The following is a 21,970-nucleotide window of genomic DNA, read 5'->3' as shown; positions in this document are numbered from 1 at the left end:
AAGTGATTATCTGGCATTTTACTGGGTGCAGTGCCTAAAGACCTTGGACGGCACTTAAGAACAATCGCGGCTGGGATACAAAATCCTGCCATATGTCAGCTGCAAAGAAGCCACCCCACTGCCTTGCACACATTATTGCTGATACATCACACAGTCCTAGATGCTTGGGAAGTGTCCTGAATGCGTGTGGATGGATAACATACAAAATCCAGCATATATTGATCTTGTTTATTGCTGTGTATAACTGTTCTTGCACACAATAATAATAATAATAATAATAATAATAATAATAATAATAATAATAATAATAATAATAATAATAATAATAAAAACTGACACAGTTTTGGAACACAATACTCCTGACCTCACAATTGTGGGAAAAAAGAAAGTGTGGATAGTTGATGTTGCAATTCCTGGTGACAGCAGAATTGATGAGAAGCAACTGGAAAAACTTACATGATATGAGGATTTAAGGATTGAACTACAAAGACTCTGGCACAAACCAGTAAAGGTGGTCCCAGTGGTGATCGGCACACTGGGTGCAGTGCCTAAAGACCTGACGGGGTAATCTTCTATATGTCACCACCGGGCGCTGGACAAATCACCATATGTCAGCTGCAAAGGCCAAATTTCTACGGGTTTGCATCACACATTATTTCGTCGATACATCCCACACAGTCCTAGATGCTTGGGAAGTGTCCTGACGTGTGATGGATAACATACAAAATCCAGCATATATTGATCTTGTTTTGCTGTGTTATAACTGTTTTATAATCAATAATAATAATAATATATACACACACAATATATATATATATGTAATAATAATAATAATAATATATATGTAATAATAATAATAAAACTGACACAGTTTGGAACCTAATACTCCTGACCTCACAATTGTGGGGAAAAAAGAAAGTGGATAGTTGATGTTGCAATTCCTGGTGACAACAGAATTGATGAAGCAACTGGAAAAACTTACATGATATGAGGGATTTGGGATTGAACTACAAAGACTCTGGCACAAACCAGTAAAGGGTGGTCCCAGTGGTGATATTTTACTGGGTGCAGTGCCTAAAGACCTTGAATGACGCAGAACAATGCAGGCTGACAAAATCCTGCCATATCCCAGCTGCAAAGACCACCCACCGGCTCTGCACACATTATTACGTTGATACATCACACAGTCCTAGATGCTTGGGAAGTGTCCGACGTGTGATGTAATACAAAATCCAGCATATTGATCTTGTTTGCTGTGTATAACTGTTTTGTATCAATATAACAACAACAACAACAACAACAATAATAATAATAATAATAATAATAATAATAATAATAATAAAACTGACACAGCTTTGGAACACAATACCCCTGACCTCACACCAGGGAAAAAAAAGAAAGTGTGGATAGTTGATGTTGCAATTCCTGGTGACAGCAGAATTGATGAGAAGCAACTGGAAAAACTTACATGATATGAGGATTTAAGGATTGAACTACAAAGACTCTGGTAATAAAACCAGGCAAGGTGGTCCCAGTGGTGATCGGCACACTGGGTGCAGTGCCTAAAGACCTTGGACGGCACTTAAGAACAATCGGCGCTGACAAAATCACCATATGTCAGCTGCAAAAGGCCACCCTACTCGGCTCTGCACACATTATTCGTTGATACATCACACAGTCCTAGATGCTTGGGAAGTGTCCGACGTGTGATGTAATACAAAATCCAGCATATTGATCTTGTTTGCTGTGTATAACTGTTTTTGTATCAATATAACAACAACAACAACAACAACAATGTGGGAACCGGGAGGCCCCAGTGTCATGTGAAGCTGGCCCCTGGGTTTCTCTGCTTCACCCACCAAAGGCTAAAGAAACATGAAGCGCAGCGGCAATTCGGCAGATGCCTCTTTAGGTCTGCCAAACTGAACAGCCCACAAAACAGACAGTTCTTGACTGCTTCTAAGTTATAGAAATACAAAAGGAGTTCAAACCTGTTGCTTGGGCTGGTGGGAAAAGGGGTGCGAACCTACTGAATCCCACCCCTGGATTCCACCCTTCTAGCCCAGTTCCGTTTCGTCCAGGGGCCTTCAAACTATGGCCCTCCAGATGTTCAGGAACTACAATTCCCATCAGCCCTGCCACTTGGCCATGCTGGCAGAGGCTGATGGGAATTGTAGTTCCTGAACATCTGGAGGGCCATAGTTTGAACTGAACCTCATGCTAGGACTGTTATGGTAGGTATTTTAGCAAGGGATAAACCAGTTTTAACAGTAGCCCCCCCCCCAAAAAATTAGGACATTTTACGCTTGGTTGTGGTTCCTCCTTTTCACACTGAGCATACATTCACATTGAGCATACACCATAAATGCCAAGTAATATCATTGAAGCTGTTAGCCCATTAATGACATGGACAACTGTTAGGATTTTTTAAAGGCAACTAAATTTATCACACTTTTATCCCACACTTTCTTTAAGCAATTCAGGGGGGCTTCCATAGTTGCCCCCAAGGCTGGAGCTAGGGGGATCTGCGCCCAGGGCACACGTGCGCCCTGCACCCCTGCCACGCCCCCACCCCCCAGAATGCCCCTGCCAGGCCCCCGCAACGGCGCGCGCCCAGTGCATCGCGCACCCCCACCCCCTTGGCCCAACGCCATTGGCTGCGCCCTCATCTTGCCCTCACAAAAACCCTGTAAGGTATGCCAATTTTTTACAAGATGACTTGCGGCAACCCCGATGGTTGCTGAGTAGAAAGAGAAAGTTTCATATTTGATTTTTATGGCAGTCTGGGTTTACGGGGCAGCAATAAAGTTAAAGCAAGCCTGATGGAAACGCATCCCCGAATCAATTACTGTATTTCTCTTTTCCCTTTGCGGTGAAGTCTTAAATATTGCCTGTCAGATTCTTCATTAGTATAAAAGCTAGCAACAGAAGCTAGAATTACCTTTTAAAATGAGAGGGGTGGGGGTGTGCGTGGAGAAAGAGAGGGAATATCCATCTGATGAGCAAACACTCGACTATTACAAGCATCAGAAACGGTAACATGACTTGGAATATTAAAGGTGTGGTGTATTCTTTCTCAACCAAATTGGCTTATAAAGTAGTGGGGTTGGTTTCATAGGAAAACAGCATTGACATAGAAAGGCCAGGTTATTATTTATTTGCTTCCTTTTATGTCCCATCTCCCTCCCCAGTGAGAACCCAAAATGGGCTTACATTATCCCCCTTCCTCTCGTTTACCTTCACGACAATCCTGAGAGGTAGGTTAGGCTGAGAGAGTGCCTGACTGGTACCCAACCAGCTGCCATGGCAGAGTGGGGATTTGAATCTGGGTCTCCCCATCCCAGTCCAACACTCTAACCACATTGCTAACTGCACCCTGAAAAGGGAGGGCACCTATACTACAGTAAATACCAGCTAACTGCACCCTGAAAAGGGAGGGCACCTATACTACAGTAAATACCAGCTAACTGCACCCTGAAAAGGGAGGGCACCTATACTACAGTAAATACCAGCTAACTGCACCCTGAAAAGGGAGGGCACCTATACTACAGTAAATACCAGCTAACTGCACACTGAAAAGGGAGGGCGCCTATACTACAGTAAATACCAGCTAAACTGGATTTCACAAGTTAATAATAGAATCATAGAATTGGAAGGGGGCATGCAGGCCATCTAGTCAAACCCCTTGCTTGAGGCAGGATCAGCCTAACACATCCCAGGCATCTTCCGCATGGGCCAAATATCCCGTGGTGGGGGTGGGATGTAACCCGGTTTGGACAGGAACACGGGGAGCTGGGCAGAGGGGCGCGGGGAGGCGGTCATGCCCCTGGGTGCCATCTAGGCCTGGTACGCCACTGGTGCCCATCAACCCCTCTCTGTCAGAATAATACCGGAACAGGGGCACATAGCCAAATATCTTGAATTATTAACTGAACCCCAACAGAGATGGATTATCACAAGGGCCAGATCCAACACTTTCCCATCAGCCATTACAAAGGTTCATTACTTATCCATGCCTCTCCAGGATTGGGTTTGTCCACACTGTAAAAACCAAGTGGAGACTCTTGCTCACATTATGCTCAACTGTCCGAGATATGTGGGCATTAGGAATTTCTCTCCCAGGCTGACCCTAGACAAATCAAGTGGAGACTCTGGCAGTTCTGTTGTGCAGCTTCTGTTAAACAGTGCAGATGTTGTGCTCTTGGAAAAAGTAGCAAAATTTATTTTACAAGTGACAGAACTTTCTAAGTAATGTGTACTGCTATATACAGTCTTTCTGTCTGCATTTTGAATGTACTCTTGATTTGTACTTTATAAATGTCTGGTAACAGTCTAGAGCAGGGGTGTCAAACTCGCAGCCCTCCAGATGTTCATGAACTGCAATTCCCATCAGTCCCTCCCAACATGAGCATTGGCTATACTGGCAAGGGCTGATGGGAATTGTAGTTCATGAACATCTGGAGGGCCACGAGTGACACCCCTGAACTAGAGCCTATTTTAAATGCCTAATAAAGGTTGTTGTGTTGTTGTTGACTACAAATCCCATCAGCCCCTGCGAGCATTGGCCATGCTGGCAGGGGCTGATGGGAATTGTAGTCCATGAACAGCTGGAGAGCCACAGGTTGTAGACCCCTGCCAGGCATGGTCTCACTTCTTTCCTGAAACATGGGCAGATGGCAACTGAAGAACAGCGCTCAGAAGAACCTCAGGTGTCTCCCAAACAGAGAATATCACTAAGCTAAGACGTTGGCCCGGGCTGGCTAGAGAATCTCGCTGCTAAGATGAAGAATGAGAGTGAGGCAATTCCAGATCTCTAGAAACTTCATGTATGACTTAGGAGTTTAATATAGTGTCTGAAAGCTGAGGAGTTACTGGGGGAGATATAAAACATCGGGGGGGGGATTGTTGCCATAGGCTACCCCTGGGCATCCTGCCAATTTGCATATAGGAATCAACCAACTGCAAGAGACAGAGCTCCCCTGTCAGATATTCAGCATTCAGTCAGCATATCCATAGCAATAGAGATGCGACTCTTGCATGCATGTTCATCGCTGGGTTTCTCTACACCTGGTTAGTGAAGCCGAATGTGTGAAGTGACTGTCTTGGGGCTGATGCTGTGTGGGTTTCCTACCTATGAAGTTTGACCAGTGAGATCTGTTCACACACACGAGTCATGACGTCACGAACAGGAGTTCTGAAGCAGTCCTTAGCACATTGTTTCGTGCTCCAAAAAGTGTCAGATGATGTCCGCGGTTCTCTCGTCCCCTTTTGTGTTCTGATAACAAAACGGTGAAGGACGGGGCCGCAGGGAGGGAAAACTGCGCTCGGGGTATGAGTGTGCTCTGCACCCCTGCCATGCCCCTGCACCGGCATGCCCCTGGTGCATCGCACTCTTCCCCTTGTTGCTACACCACTGGTGAAGGAGGTTAGATAGCTTGGGAGTGGCTGACTCCTGGTCAGCTAGCAGTAATGTTTACAATCTTCAAAGCGTGGCTGGAGATCTGCTATTACATAGGTGTCAAATTCGCGGCCCTCCAGATGTTATGGACTACAGTTCCCATAATCCCCTGCCAGCATGATGCTGGCAGGGGATTATGGGAACTATAGTCCATAACATCTGGAGGGTCGCGAATTTGACACTTGTGTGCTATTACAACTGATCTCCAGAGGACAGAGATAAAATGGCCACTTTGGAAGGTGGACTCGATGGCATCAGACATCACTGAAGTTCCCTCCCCTAACCCCACCTCCCCGGGGGCGTGCCAGTGCAGGAGCATGGCAGGGGTGCAGAGCACACGCATACCCCGGGCGCAGTTTTCCCTCCTTATGGCCCTGTCCTTCACCGTTTTGTTATTAGAACACAAAAGGGTTGAGAGAACCGCGGACATCATCCAACATCATCCCCAAGCTCCATCCACAAAATCTCCAGTTATTTCCTAACTTGGAGCTGGCAACCCTACCTATCAAGTTTTATGGCAGAGCAGGGATTTGAGCCCAGATCTTAATCTGACTCTCCTCCCACTACATTGCACTGTCTGCACCTCCCCTTGAAAAGACACATTTCCTACCTCGCCACCTGCTACAAACACCCTAAGAAAATACTCAAGGGCATTATCACTTTTCGAAATCCCCTGCACGCCCCTCGTCCCTTTCAGCAGCAAAGAGGAGAAGAAGACGCCACTCGGATTTTCCAAGACGGAGCCCCTAGAAATGGAACACTTTGCTCTTTCCCAAACTCAGGGCTGGGTGACGGGTCGGTTAGAAAGCTGCCCTGGTCAGATCTCATAGCTTCTCTCATGGCCAAAAAACTCCAGTCGTAACGTAAGAAGCAGCAAACGAACTGAAGCAGCAAACAAACTGAGAACATAGAGAGAGTATTTATTTATTTATTTATTTATTTATTTATTTATTTATTTATTTATTTACTTACTTACTTACTTACTTATTTATTTATTTATTCAATTTGATAAACCACCCTACCCCCGGAGGGTTCAGGGCGGTGTACAACAACGAACAACAACACAATAAAACAAATCGAATAGCCCCAGTTAAAATAATACAAAACCTTAAAACTATAAAACTATAAAACCATAGCAGCAGTAACCGTCAGTAGGTGATTAATAATAAGAGATGTCTGGTATCAGACCCCAGTGGTCAAGCCCTGGGAGGAAGGGGGTTGGCAGATGGTCAAATATATAGCCAATGCGTAGGAGAACAAGAGGGGCGGGCTCAGCAGCCGTCAAAAAAAAGCCCGGTGGAACAAATCATCATTAGTTTTGCAGGCTCCCTGGCGGACCTCTGTCCCTGCGAGGCCTCTAACCTGCTAGAGGAAGTATGTTCCCACTGCAGGTAGAAGCCAGGGCAGTAAATGCCCTGGCTCGCGTGGAGGCCAGCCGCATCATGGAGGGGCCAGGGACCACCAGCAGATTCACCTCCACTGAGCGGAGGGCGCGACTCGGGACATATTGGGTGAGACGGTCCCGTAGATTTGAAGGATTCCACGTCTGCTCAGAAAGGCAGTGGCAGATAAACCAAGAGAGGGTCTTCACTCGCTGTGTTCCGGCTTTTAAAAACCCTTCTCCACACAACAGCATCGAAATCGCTGTCGAATTTATATAAATTAACCCCGAAGAATACTGCTACTTAAGGTTGCGTGTTACTAAATTTTGAAACGAGGAGCTTTAGACACAGTTTAATCAATCTGCTTTGTCGTTTCTCCCCCTGAAATGCTTCTTTGCACTGGAACCTTCGTATACATTATATGAGAGTCCTTTTTTGGGGGGGAGGGGGGGTCAAAATCACTGGGATTTAATTTCATGTAAAGCGTTTAGGACTAATCTCTTGATGGCTGTCGTGTATTATTTTCACTGGGACTACAAGGCCCGTAATGGGATAGGAGGCCGAAGTTCGTTCCAGATGCAGGATTGCAGCAGCTTTAAGCCTGTTATGGTCGCCTAGTCTCTTAATAGGGTCAGGGACCGGGCTAGTTAGCACCAAAACAGGTGTTATATGCCCTTCCGAGATACAGATATGGAAATGCCCTTCCGGGATACAGATATGGTCTTTCGGATACTTCTAAACGCGAACAGATCTTTTATCTCTCGGTTGTAAACAACAAGCCATCTGGTGGCTTGTACTGAATTAGGAAGTCTCCAAGCAATTTAGTACCCCTTCCCTCCTCAAATGCTTCCTTTCCTAACTTCACCCCCCAAATTCCCGGGAATTGCCCAGACCAGAGCTCGCAACCCTCAAACTGAACTCTACAGTGTGGGGAATCAGCCAACATTATTTACCTATATACCAAGCTTTATTCTGTCAAGGTATTTGAATGCTGCAAACCGCTAGCTTTTTCTTGCATGTTCAAGGGGAAGCCAGTGAGGGCAACAAAGACGTACAGTTCAAATTATCTGTGACCACAGCTGTTTGTAGTGATACACAACAAGAGCTCGCCACTTGTTGCTTTATTAGTATTAGCTTTTCAACTCAAATCATTGGATTTAAAGCTCAAATGGCCACAAGCTGAACAGGAATGTGATGCGGCAGCCAAGAAAGCCAATGTGATTCTGGGCTGCACCAAAAGGAGACTATTGCGTCGAGATCGAGGGATGTAACAGCACTGCTCGATTCTGCGTTGGCCAGACCTCCCCTGGAACACTAGGTCCAGTTCTGGCCACCACAATTCAACAAGGATATTGACAAGCTGGAATGGGTCCAGAGAAGGGCAACCAAAATGGTCCATGCCCTACAAGGAGAGACTTGGGGAGCTGGGTATATATAGTTTGGAGAAGAGAAGGTTAAGGGGTAGCATGAAAGCCATGTTCAAATATTTGAAGGGATGTCATGTTGAAGAGGGAGCAAGCTTGTTTTCCACTGCTCCAGAGACTAGAACCAGGAGTAATGGGTTCAAGGTGAAGGAAAAGAGATTCCACCTAAACATTAGGAAGAACTTCCTGACCGTCAGCGCTGTTCAACGGTGGAATATGCTGCATCAGAGGGTGGTGGAGTCTCCTTCTTTGGAGATTTTTACCCAGAGGCTGGATGGCCATCTGTCAAGGGTGCTTTGATTGTGTCTTCCTGCATGGCAGGAGGCTGGACTTGGATAGCCCTTGTGGTACCTCCCAACCAGTGGTGGGATTCAAAAAATTTTGTAACAGACTCCAATGGTGGTGGGATTCAAACAGTGGCGTAGCGCCAGTGGGGCTGGGCAGGGCATGACGGGGGCGTGGCCAGGCATTCCGGGGGTGGGGCATTCCTGGGCGGGGGTTGCAATGGCAAGGATCTATACATCACCTATAAGGTGCAAAGCCCCTTTGCCCCGCCTCTAGATCTGTACAATGATCTGTTTAAAGTATTAAAAAAAGCAATAGCATACTGTATGGTAGCTGCGACATTTTTTTTTTAATATAATTATATTGATTGATTTTAAATGAGTAAGGAGAGAAACCAAAAACTGTTTACAATTTTTAACATATTACAAACATATCTAATTGTCTATCTCTCTCAAACCCCACCCCCAACTAAAACATCCTATATTGCCTCCCTCCTTCCCATATTTCCCTCCCTCCCTACTTTCTACTTCCCCTTCAGATTCCTATAACTACTTTATCTATTCCACTTGAAAGAAAACTAACAGAGGGAGAGATCCAAAATCCTTAATCTAAAAGAGTAGTTTAAACTCCTCTCTTTCCAATGTAAATTTCAAGGGGGGAAAAGAAAATGAAAAATCTTTACCTATAATACTTTCCCAACCTTTATACCAATGAACAAAAAAAATAGAATTACTATATATTGCATTATTTCATACAGTTCATACATACGTGGGGGGTGCCATGGGGGGCAGGGGGGCCGCAGGGGGGCCCTGGGGGTGATTTTGTTGTACCCAGGGACAGAGATTACCCCCTTGTCCCTAATGGAGTTAATCATTAATAACCGGTTCTCCGAACTGAGGACATTTTTAGTAACCGGTTCTACCAAATAAGAACATAAGAACATAAGAACTGGCCTGCTGGATCAGACCAGAGTCCATCTAGTCCAGCACTCTGCTACTCGCAGTGGCCCACCAGGTGCCTTTGGGAGCTCACATGCAGGAGGTGAAAGCAACGGCCTTCTGCTGCTGCTGCTCTTGAGCACCTGGTCTGCTAAGGCATTTGCAATCTCAGATCAAGGCAGATCAAGACTGGTAGCCATAGATCGACTTCTCCTCCATAAATCTATCCAAGCCCTTTTAAAGCCATCCAGGTTAGTGGCCATCACTACCTCCTGTGGCAGCATATTCCAAACACCAATCACATGTTGTGTGAAGAAATGTTTCCTTTTATTAGTCCTAATTCTTCCCCGCAGCATTTTCAATGAATGCCCCCTGGTTCTAGTATTGTGAGAAAGAGAGAAAAATTTCTCTCTGTCAACATTTTCTACCCCATGCATAATTTTATAGACTTCAATCATATCCCCCCTCAGACGTCTCCTCTCCAAACTAAAGAGTCCCAAACGCTGCAGCCTCTCCTCATAAGGAAGGTGCTCCAATCCTTCAATCATCCTCGTAAATAGGTGCGAATAGGCTGGATCCCACCCCTGCTCCCAACTCTATGACTCCATGACCAGATCCCTCTATTCAGGGGCTACGTGGCCCCGTTTTAATATTTGCCAACTGTTGAAATCTGGGTAGGCTCTTTTTAAAGGGATAACTTTCATTCTAACCGTGGAAAAGGAAACATTTTCACCCAGTTCTCTCATGTGCAAATGCTTTTCCTTTAAAGGGGAGGGGGCTTTTCATTCATCCGCCGTTCCCATGACAGCAAGCTCATATTTCAAGCACACTTAGCATCTCTCCCCAGCACTGAGCTCCCTGATTAATGCTCCAGCCCCTTGACCTCTTAACCCGAACAATAACAAACCATAAGAAAAATGTTCACAGCAATCATGCTTTAAATTGGTCTTTCCTACACAGGCACATTAAGACTTGAACATGTGGGGAGAAGGGGGTGGGGTAGAAGACTTACGATTTCCTCTAGCCTCACCCCCCAACTCATTCCATTAAGCAGGTAGGAAAAATTCGTTCCGATCTCTCATCTGAACAACGTATCAGGAGGGTCTCTAGAGAGGAAGACAGACCACATTTTTTTAGAGCGGTTAAAATAGCACGGGAGACGCTTCCTTTCTCGTGCGGCAGGCACGTTTCTTTTATCGCACCGTCACCTTTGGCTCAAACTGGCATTTGCAAGAATTCAAAAAATGAGCTTGCCGGAGAGAAAAGGGGGATAAGTATAGCAAACGGCACCCCCCCCCCCCATACACACAAAAAAAACCCCTAACTTGGACTGCAGATCAGAGCAACTGCTTTCTCTAACCTGACTCAGGAGCCAAGAAGAAGAAGAAGAAGAAGAAGAAGAAGAAGAAGAAGAAGAAGAAGAGTCTGGATAGTTCCAAAAGTCTTTAAGGTACTGTCATCGTACGTCGTTTTTCATTCAAGGAGACTGTTTAAAAACTACCCAGATTTCATGTCCCTAAAATTACTACTTAGATTTGTGTGGGTTCTCCTTCCTTGAATCTGTCTATCAAAGATAACATTCCTGGGTTCCTTTCATTGCATGGGCTTGGGTTGTTAGTTTTGGGGTGATCCCAGGGGAGGGATGAGTTTAAGGGACAGGGTGGACCTCAGGAGGATATAATGCCCTATAGCGTGGTGGCGAACCTTTGGCACTCAGATGTTCATGGACAATTGGCCATGCTGGCAGGGGCTGATGGGAATTGTAGTCCATGAACATCTGGAGTGCCATAGTTCGCCACACCACTGCCCTATAGCCCACCTTTCAAAGCACCCATTTTCTCCAGGGGAACTTCTCTCTGTAATCGAGATCAATTCCGGGAGATCTCCAGCCATTGTCTGGAGTGTGGAGATTGGCAGACTAGAATGGATGGTAAGACCACGGGTTCAAGGCCAGCTCAGACCCCCATTTTGGAATACAAAACAGGATTCCTCGTCTGGCTCTGCCCTCAACTTTCAGTGGTTTGGTTCAGACATCATGTGAAAACGTGGCTGGATTGAAATAAGTAGGGCTGGTGTGATTATCGAAATGCGGCTCCCACCATTGTGGGTTTGCAAAAACCAGGATCTAGAATTGTGGTTCAACATGGTGGTGTCACCCTTCAGAAAATGTCATCTAAGAAACCAGATAGATCCACGAAGATAACAGCATAAATATAATGTCTTTAGGGCCTTATAAAAATATCCTTTGGGGGGATTTTGTGTTCCCAAAGCATGGGAGAACACAAGTATTGCCAACCAAAATAGATCTTTCTTTTCTCACTCCCTTCATGGAGTTCCTGTCAGTTCCACAGTGACGCCCACCATTTTGTGCGCTGCAGCAGATTCTCCGTGGAGACTCCCCATGGAGGTTTCCTCTGCTTTTAGCTCTTTAGTTTGCTGTTTCGCTGTCAGAAGTAGATGAATCAAGATTGTTTAGCCTAGCGATCCCATACATGTGTCATTTTTCCTTTTTTATTGTTTTGAGGGGGCTGTCTGTGAAGCCACAACAGCACAAATATGTGCATATTTCAGCTTCTCTAGTCACGTTGCCATAGCCATGAACATGGCCCCTCAAAACAAAACAAAAGAAAGGAAAAAACTTTCTTTACAATACGCCGTCAGCAAACCGCTTCATTCGTTGCGACAACAAAATGTAACGAAGATATCTTTAAGCTTGAAATCTCCACGAAGAATCTCCTGCAGCACACAAAGTGGCAGGCCCGAGCGACAGAAACAAAAGCAAGAGGGTTTGGTAGATAAATGCGGCTTCCTGCGCCTGCTGAGGTGTTTACAGCCGGCAGAATTGTCTCAACCTGGGTTCTTGAGGGCAAAAAGATTGCTAATTTAAGCGATTTTGAAAAAAAAATCAGGTTGAAGAAGAAAGAAAAGAAGAAAGAGAAGAAAGAAAGAAGAAGAAGAGAAGAAGAGAAAGAAGAAGAAGAGAAGAAAGAAGAAGAAAAGAAGAAGAAGAAAGAAGAAGAAGAAAGAAGAAGAGAAAGAGAGAGGGAGGGAGGAGGAGGAGGGAGGAGGAGGGAGGGAGGAGGAGGAGAGAGGGAGGGAGGAGGAGGAGGAGGAGGAGGAGGAGGAGGGAGGTTTGGATTTTATATCCCCCACTTCTCTCCTGCAGGAGACTCAAAGGGGCTGACAATCTCCTTGCCCTTCCCCTCACCTAGAAACACCCTGTGAGAGGTGGGTGGGGCAGAAGGCTCCCAGAAGCTGTGACAAGGTCACCAGCTGGCGTGTGTGGGGAGTGCAGGCTAATCTGACTTCCCAGAGAAGCCTCCACGCTCAGGCAGAGGCACAGAATCAAACCGGTTCTCAAGATTGAATACACGAGCTCTTAACCTCCCTCGCCACTGCTGAGAGGAGGAATATAATGTGGGTTGGACTGTGAAGTTCTTCCCCAAAACACTTTTTATAACATCCTAGAGACGTTATATTTGTGCCGTGCAGAATCCACCAGTGTGGGACTTCCATAGAAGATTCGCAGCGAAAGGAGCTTTGATGCTCAAAACCTCGACATTGCTTTATTACCCACAGCTTTAACTGTTGTTTCCACAGGATGGAGAAACACAGGGCCAAATAGGCGTTAGGTGTACCATAGGGTTGCTGCTCTGCCTGTGCTGTTTTTCCGACCCAGAATGGCATTGGAGGTTAAGAGCACGTGTATCTAATCTGGAGGAACCGGGTTTGATTCCCAGCTCTGCCGCCTGAGCTGTGGAGGCTTATCCTGAGGTAGGGCTTAACCTGTACACTCCCACACGCGTAGCTGGGTGACCTTGGGCTGATCACAGCTACCGAACTCTCAGCCCCACCTACCTCACAGTTGTTTGTTGTGAGGGCAAGGGTGTAAGCCTTTGAGTCTCCTGCAGGAGGGGATATAAATCAAACTCTTCTTCTTCTTCTTCTTCTTCTTCATTGTGAGGGCTGCTCAGGTGCAAGGAGAAAGGCTGAAACCTCTCGCCCAGTGGTTCCAATTTGGGCTGCCATTTTGCTGAAAGTCCTCGTGGCAATCTTCACTTAAACATACAGTTTCTTGGGTTATTAGAAGGCTTTCCGCGGCGAGGAATCACTGGGGTGCTGTGTGGTTTTCGGGCTGTATGGCGTGTTATAGCAGCATTCTCTCCTGACGTTTAGCCTGCATCTGTGGCTGGCTTATTCAGAGGATCCGTGTTCTAGCAGCATTCTCTCCTGGCGTTTATACCATCTGTGGCTGGCTGCTTCAGAGGATCGTGTTCTAGCAGCATTCTCTCTGGCGTTTGCCTGCATCTGTGGCTGTCGCTGGCTGGCATGATCCTCAGAGATGCACCAGCCACAGATACTGAAATGGCGATCGGGAAAATACTGCCAGCTGGATCTGGCAACCACAGGCTCTGGCAAATCAGGAAACTATAGAAAATACGACACCGAAACCACACAGCACCCGGTTTCTTGGGCATTAGACACATCCAGCACAAGCCAAAAGAGATCTGCAAGGAAGGGGAGGGAAAAGGAACGGAAGCCGCATGGAAACAAGCATTTGTTCAAATCAGGGTTTCAATAATCAGCCGCCAGACAAGTGTGGGGGGTTCTGCAAATAACCGTAGCTTAAATATGCTGCGGTTTGCTGTTATATCTTAAGCCTGTTTTCTTTGCTAAGAGTTTTCTTCCTCTCAAGACAGCTCACCTTTTTTTTTTCCTTTGTGTCTCTTCCAGGAACTAGAAAACCTAAACAAATGGGGCCTTAACATTTTCCGGGTCGCCGAGTACTCCAACAATCGGTCGCTCAGCTGCATCATGTATACAATATTCCAGGTTGGTATGTTAACGTTGCAGAGCTCCCCCACTCCCCCCAGATCGGGTGTGGGGCTGAGATTCCCCCATCGGGAATGGAGTGTGTATGCCGGGCTGTCACTTATCACCCCTGCTCCTTAAAAGCTACAGTTGGCATCTCTGCACCCTACGCCATCACCGGCTCCTCAGGTGAACAAAGGGGTTGTCACTGTGCCCCTGATGGCGAGTCAATTTTCAATAAGCCTTTATTGGCGCCTGGAACATACAATATAAATACGAGTTAAAATTACTGAATAAAACTTCACACTGGATCATAAGTTCAGCTTACCAAACCTCAGCCAGAAACTTTGCCACTGCGAGACAACAGTCAAGGTCATTGCAGTTTAAGAGCATATTTACTTTATCAAGCTCTGTCAGGGTTTTCATAGAGTCAATGATTTGTACTGATAAGCTGGATCTTGGTTTCTGGTAAAGTGGGCGAGTGGAGAGAATGTGTGCAATGGAATCCAATTGCCCTGGGCTGCAGGGGCAAAGCCTCTTGTCGTTTGGTAGACCCTTGAGTCTTCCTCTATGGAGCGGGGATGGCATAATATTAAACCTAGCCAGCATGTAGGCTCTCCTATATATAGGGTTGGTAAGCGCTGCGATATAGTAGGCTGGGTTTCCCTGCACAAATGGAATTGTAGTGGCAGAGTCCACAGGAAGGAAGGGATACAGGCACCATATGAGAAAATGGCTGCATCTTCGGGGCCTCCTGGAAGCCCCCCCCCCCCCTCGGTGGAACCGTCTTACCTGAGAAGTTGCGTTGCCCCCCTTGCCTTCAAAGAGGAATTTAACAAGAAAGCCAGCTGGAACAGAAACCAGAAAACAGAAATATGGAGTGAAGAAGTGGGATTGAGTCAGAAAAGCAGCGTTTGAGAGCGTGTCTTGGGACATAGTCCAGAGAGTCAGCACGGTGTCGTTGTTACAAGCAGGTGGACCTGAGTGGTGGACTGTCATTTGGTGAACTGGATTTCTTTCCGCACTCCTCCACATGAAGCCTTCTGGTGACCTTGGGCCAGTCACAGTTCTCTCACAACTCTCTCAGCCCCACCTATCTTACGAGGTGGCTGTTGTGGGGAAAGGAAGGGAAGACGTTTGTAAGCCCCACTAAGACTCCAGACAGGAGAAAAAGGCAGGGGATAAATCCAAACTCTTCTTCCTTCCTTCCTTCCTTCCTTCCTTCCTTCCTTCCTTCCTTCCTTCCTCCCTCCCTCCCTCCCTCCCTCCCTTCCTTCCTTCCTTCCTTCCTTCCTTCCCTCCTTCCTTCCTTCCTTCCTTCCTTCCTTCCTTCCTTCCTTCCTTCCTTCCTTCCTTCCTTCCTTCCTGGGCAAGAGAGTCCACTTTTGCATCTGACCAAGTGCCCCCCCCCCCCCCCGGTCCATCAAACTCTTTAGGGGTTTTGTTTTGTGCTTGTTTGTTGTTCAACTCTCTGTCACAGCTGCCCCCTTTGGAGTGCAGATGGAAGTGAGGAGGTGGGTCAGAGGACCCTTCCGCACATGCAGAATAATGCACTTTCAGTCCATTTTCAGTGCACTTTGCTATTCCGCAAAATCCACTTGCAAACCATTGCGAAAGTGGATTGAAAGTGCATTTTTCTGCGTATTATTGGAGAACCCTCTAACGAAGAACTTTGAAGAAACGGTGGCGAGGAGGCCAAGGGGCAGGGTGTGTGTGCGTGCACCGGGCAGCATACCGGGGGGTGCAAAATGCAGCCCTGGCCTCCCCATGGCCCCACAGCAAACACACACAACCTTCCACACTTATCTACTTCCCTTTTTCTTTTTTGTAGTCCTTTTTTGAGGCGCCCAGCCTAGTTAGTTCAGGCTTTGCCTGAGGAACTACAGGATTTTGATATAGACTTTTTAATTAGTCAAGGTTTAGTTTTAACGCTGTTATTTGAGCCAGACAGAGGCCTTCTTTTTACAGCTTAGGATTAGAGCCACAGGAAGAGGAGGAAGTTGGACCCCTTCCTGGGGCATGAGGGTTAGCTGGGACCCTTGACAAAGATTCCTCATTCCGGAAGGGGCGCTAAAGACAGAAAACATGTGGGGGTTCATCCTGTTATGTCACCTGGCTGGAAGGGGTTATAACAGAGGGGGCTGGGAAGAGCGAGGTAGCTTTTCCTATCTCCAGTCTTGGGGCACCTCACTGGCCCTACAGTACCTACCCGTGTTTTCCCGAAAATAAGACAGGAGCAGCAGTGGCATAGTGGTTAAGAGCAGGTGCATTCTGTCTGGAGGAACGGGTTTGATTCCCAGCTCTGCGGCAGGCTTCAATGAAGTTTATCTGGGGAATTCAGAAGATTAGCCTGGGCACTCCACACCGCCAGCTGGGTGACCTTGGGCTAGTCACAGCTTCGGAGCTCTCTCAGCCCACCTACCTCACAGGGTGTTGTTGTGAGGGGAAGGGCAAGGAGATTGTCAGCCCTTTGAGTCTCCTGCAGGAGAGGGGATATGAATCCAAACTCCTCCTCCTCCTCCTCCTCCTCCTCTTCTTCTTCTTCTTCTTCTTCTTCTAAAGAAAGACAGCAAGAACTGGGAATTCCTGGAGAAGTAGAGGATGAGGGCTGGTATGATTATTCTTCTGAGAAGGGCAGGGTGGTGGTTTAGTTAGCAGTAGAGGACAGGACTCGTGCGTTTAAATTATGGGTGGGGAGATATCAGGAGGATATCAGGAAAACTTTTTAACCATTAGGGCAGCTCAGTGGTAGAATCAGTTGTCCAGGGTGGTGGCCGGTTCTCCCTCCTTGGACAGCTATTTGTCAGGGGTGCTTTAGATTGTCCTGCGTGGCGTAGACATTTGGACCAGGTGGTCTTCAAGCCCTTTCAAGTTTGTTTGTTTTTAATTCTATGATTCTGCCTCCTTAAATGGGACGGCGGCCTTCCTACAAACGCTGCTTCTCCCTCCTCAGGAAAGAGACTTGCTGAAAACGTTCAAAATCCCCGTGGACACTTTAGTCACCTACATCATGACGCTGGAAGACCACTACCACGCCGACGTCGCCTACCACAACAGTCTCCATGCTGCCGATGTCATGCAGTCTACGCACGTCCTGCTGTCGACACCAGCCTTGGATGTAAGTCCTGCTTCCAGTAGCTCATAGGTGTCAAACTCGCGGCCCTCCAGATGTTGTTGTTGTTGTTGTTGTTGTTGTTGTTGTTGTTGTTGTTGTTGTTGTTATTTATTGTATTTATAAATGCAGCCCTCCCGAAGAGTCTCAGGTGAACAAAACAAATAGATAGAGCACAGATAAAATCAGTAAATAATCATTAAATATGGCTCTATATGTTAAAAATCAACCCCACATTAAAATGCAGCATCCTAATCCAAATATACTGATGGCGTCCTACTAGAAATCCCCTAACAAAAAGGTGGGGAGAGGAAGGGGAGAGAGGGAACAGCAGGGTCCACAGATGTTATGAAATGTAGACTCATTACATCAGAGAAAATAACACTGACAGTTTGTATCAGCCAATCATGGAAGAACAAACATTTAAATCATAAATCTGTAACAAATAAAAGACAAGCTAGTTAATTAAGCTACAAATACAGAGAGAAGAAAGGATACAACCACGGGAAGTTAAAAAAAACCCTCACAATTAGTGTCCTAAAGATAGTTGTGATGATCAGCTTTTTTTTGTGTGCAGCTGAAAAAAAGCCCAAATAAATGTCAACTGCTTTGCCCTGCTTAGTGGCGAAAAATGAACGGTGCAGCAAGCGTGTAAAATTGCCTTGTTGGGACGGATTTTTAGCAGGCTAAAATAAAAAGGAGACTATCTCATATAACCCAAAGACTGTCAAATCTATACTATCATTAAGGCCTTTGAGAGATAATGTGTCCATTGTGAAAATCCAACACGCCTCTCTTTGAAACAATAACTTATCAGTGTTATGAAACTGATAGAGCAATGTCAATTGTGAAACAAATTGAAAATGGTGGGTTGATGGTGTCTGTAAACAGAATTCATTACCAGAGGAACTTCCTCATTTTACAACGATTTTCAGGCAACATATTTTTCAAAGGATGTTTCATTGCTCCCGTATACAAGAGATTACACAGCCTTTTGGAAAGTAAACAACTTAAGCAGATAAGCAGGTCGAGGAATGATTTGGGGTGAAATCCACTTTTTGCTGAGTGGATGAGTTAATCTCTTGACCTGCGCTGCCTGGGCACACTCAACACTGAGATATTTGTTTAATAGCAGAGTTTGCCCAGTCATTGAAGTATGATATTGAGTGCAGTAAATAAATTTCCCAAGAAGCATACTGCAGAAAAAAAGTAAAACTTACATTTATTAAAGTAGATTCTGTACACATTTGGGTTGCAGTTGAAAGGAGAGAAGTGCTTTTCTTGCCACAAGTGGCAGGCTGATCCGGCGTCATGTGTGTGGAAGTTTGAGTGCGTTTTTTTTCTGCAGGAGAGATCTGTAGATAGGTGACCCTCCATGAAAAACGATGTGGAGAGTGGGAACAGTAATGGACGCAGAGAGAGAAGAGGGGTCGGAGGGCAACTCTTAGATCAGTGGTGGCGAACCTTTGGCACTCCAGATGTTATGGACTACAATTCCCATCAGCCCCTGCCAGCATGGCCAACTGGCCATGCCGGAAGAGACGATAAAGAAACCAGCAATCCACCTTCTGGAATATGAAATTCTCCTACAATCTTTCGTCAAGATAAAGAGAGGGACATCCCATTCAAGGAGATAATACTTATACATGCTTAGAGTGCTGTAGTGCCCCCCTAGTGGCCAGGCATGCTCAGTCACTCAGAGACGGATTCCGCATGGGCCGAAAACAGTTGTGTGAAAATGGTGTCAAATGGTTTAAAATGGTGTAAAAAGGGTTACGCCATTTTCACACCGCTGTTTTTGGCCCATTCGGAATCTGCCCAATAGTGAACGGATCCAGCATTTGCAGTGACCCTTCAAACTAAACAATCCTTCGGCCATTTTCAAATCAGCACATACCAATAAGGCCTTAATGGATTGCGACTTCTTAAACCCTATGACAGGTTGTGTTTCACAGGCTGGGACAGCATTTATTTTTGTACATTGTATTTATTTTTATATTTATACCCCGCCCTGCCCTGCCCTTAAAGGACTCAGGGTAGCCTTCGATGGCATGAAGCCTAAAATCATACATAATGCTCAGCAAATACTGGTGATTAAGAACCGTGCTCTTAATCTGTAAAGTGAGTGGGGAAGAATCCAGCGGGGAAAAAATACTGCACCTTCCCTGTTAGACTTGGAATGAGCAATCAGTTCCTTCCTCAATTTGCATAAGAACTAGCCTGCTGGATCAGACCAGAGTCCATCTAGTCCAGCACTCTGCTCCTCGCAGTGGCCCACCAGGTGCCTTTGGGAGCTCACATGCAGGATGTGAAAGCAAGGGCTTTCTGCTGCTGCTGCTGCTCCTGAGCACCTGGACTGTTAAGGCATCTGCAATCTGAGATTCCCCTGTTTCCCGCCCTGTGACAGGGCGGGAAACAGGGGAGCGCCCCCAAAGGCAGTGCGCTCCTGCGGCCACACGCGCATGCGCCCCCCCCCCGGTCCTGGTTTAAAAAGGTGACAATCTGGTCACCTTAGAAACATGCATATATTATATTTACATAACCCTGGGCATTCTAGAGGGTGGAGCTTCAGGAGAGCGGGGTTTGGGAAAGGGAGGGACTTCAACCGGCTAGGATGCCACAGAGTCCATCTTCCAAAGCGGCCACTTTCTCCAGATCTCAGTTGCCTGGAGTTCACTTGTAATCCTGGTCACCCACCTGGAAGTTGGCCACCCTACCTGCTATTAGCCATTTGTCCCTTCTTAAAGGGGATTAAAAGTCACTTCTGAAAGGGCATCGAATTAAAGTTCTGGACATTCCACCCTGCCACATCACACAACATCCTTCTTTCGCTGCCGACGCCTTGTTTGCCTGTTCTAGGGCCCTGCCCTTCCAAAGTTCTGATTAAGAAGTACACCCAGAACAAAAGCCCTAACTTTAATCCAGCCCAGAGTTGAGTAAGCGTATTTGTCACTCTGCCTCCATACTCAAAAGGCCACAACCCAACACCGAGCGGAGGCCCATGAATTCTGAAGAAAAAGAGTGGGCAAAAGCGGATCATTGTACAACCAGGCAGTGGTTTGTTTCATAATATTTCATTTTGCAACATCTGGATTTTTTTAAAAAAAATCAGATGTGAAATGGCTATCTCAAAAGCCACTGTGTGAAAGAAGTTTTCCAAAGCAAGTCTACCCAGCCACAACAGTATTTTACTCTCAAAAATATGAAACAAACCCGTTTTTTGCCTTTTGGTGTTCCGGCCAGTCTGCACAAAAGCACTGGGATAAACAGTGACGATTTTGCACTTCAGTTTTGATTTTGAAATAGTATTTTCTTCAGCATCAAATGGTATTTGAAGTTTGACTGAACCACTTCACAGTTCAGGGTTGTGTCACTTCGGTGCCATCACAAAATCTCTGATTATGAATCTGATTTGAGACAACAGCTGAAGCAAAGAACAAAACCGAACCCCAGAATCGTCATAATCATCAATATCATCATCTTCGGCACTGTCATTTATTTCTAGATTAAACTATGGCAGAAACTGCCGAACACTCCCAAAACCACACTGGCATATTAATGCCATAGAATCTGCCCTCCAAAGCAGCCAGAGGAAGTTAGCTTTGGTCGTTTCCCCACTTACCTGCTGCTGCGCACTACTCTCCCCAAGTAGCGCAGGGTCCCCTGGCACTCCCCACTACAGGGGCAGCAACCAATGCTGCCGCTGTCGCGCCCCCTCAGCGCACGTCATTCCTGGTGCTCCTCGAAAGCCTTTTGATGACCCCGCGCTCTGGGGAAGCCCGGGAGCGTGCCAGAAATGATGCGCGCTGGGAGTAGCGTGCAGCAACCTTTGTTCGAGGTAAGTGGGGAAACGACCTCTGTTGTCTGGAGATGAGCTGGAATTCCAGGAGCTATCTGGGTCCCACATGGAGGCCAGCAACCCTACGGTCCATTCCGCACAACCTAAATAAAACATTTTGACGCGGCACATAAAACCTTTCCTCCATGGAGCACCACAATGTTTTTACCCCAAAACATTATTTCTCCAGCTGCAAAAGTCTATTTGCATCCTGTTTCCTAGCGATTATTTTTCTGAAAATGTCTTGGAAACATTTTCACTTGCTGTGTGATCTCTCTAAGACAGACCTGGGCATTATACGGCCCGGGGGCCACAACCGGCCCGCCGGATGACCCTGACTGGCCCGTATGACAGACCTGGCCCTGGCCTAAGAGAACCTGTTTAGAACCGCGCTGCTCATTCTTCCGCTAACCCTCCCCCTTCCCCCCTCACCTTGCCACTGCGCCGGAAAGGGCCTCTGAGAAAGGCCACTCCTCGGCGCAGTGAAGTGGCTTCTAAACGTTCCCCTCAACTTTGAGAGCCCTGCAGAGCCCGGTTGCCTTGTGGCTGCGGCTGCTGCAGAACTTTCAAAGCCTCCTCAAAAGCAGCGTCACCGCCTTGCTGGGGAGCGAGGCCCTTTTGAAAGCCCCACAGTAGCCGGCAACCAGATAGCAACGGCGGCTTTCTCGCGGGGGCATTCAAAAGCACCAGTCGATGAAAAAAGTAGGTCAAGGGACTTAAG

At 46.5% G+C, this 21,970-nt stretch overlaps 1 protein-coding gene across 1 annotated transcript in view; it reads left to right on the top strand.

Moving 5' to 3' along the window:
- RASGEF1A (RasGEF domain family member 1A) overlaps nucleotides 1-21,970 on the top strand; it is a 313,626-nt gene that overhangs the window by 190,491 nt on the left and 101,165 nt on the right. The gene's annotated exons all lie outside the window — the stretch shown is intronic.

This window comes from Sphaerodactylus townsendi, linkage group LG08 (genome assembly GCF_021028975.2).
Source record: "Sphaerodactylus townsendi isolate TG3544 linkage group LG08, MPM_Stown_v2.3, whole genome shotgun sequence".
NCBI classification, from domain to species: domain Eukaryota; kingdom Metazoa; phylum Chordata; class Lepidosauria; order Squamata; family Sphaerodactylidae; genus Sphaerodactylus; species Sphaerodactylus townsendi.
Note: the sequence above shows the minus strand (reverse complement) of the source record. Positions and strands in the feature narration are given on the sequence as shown.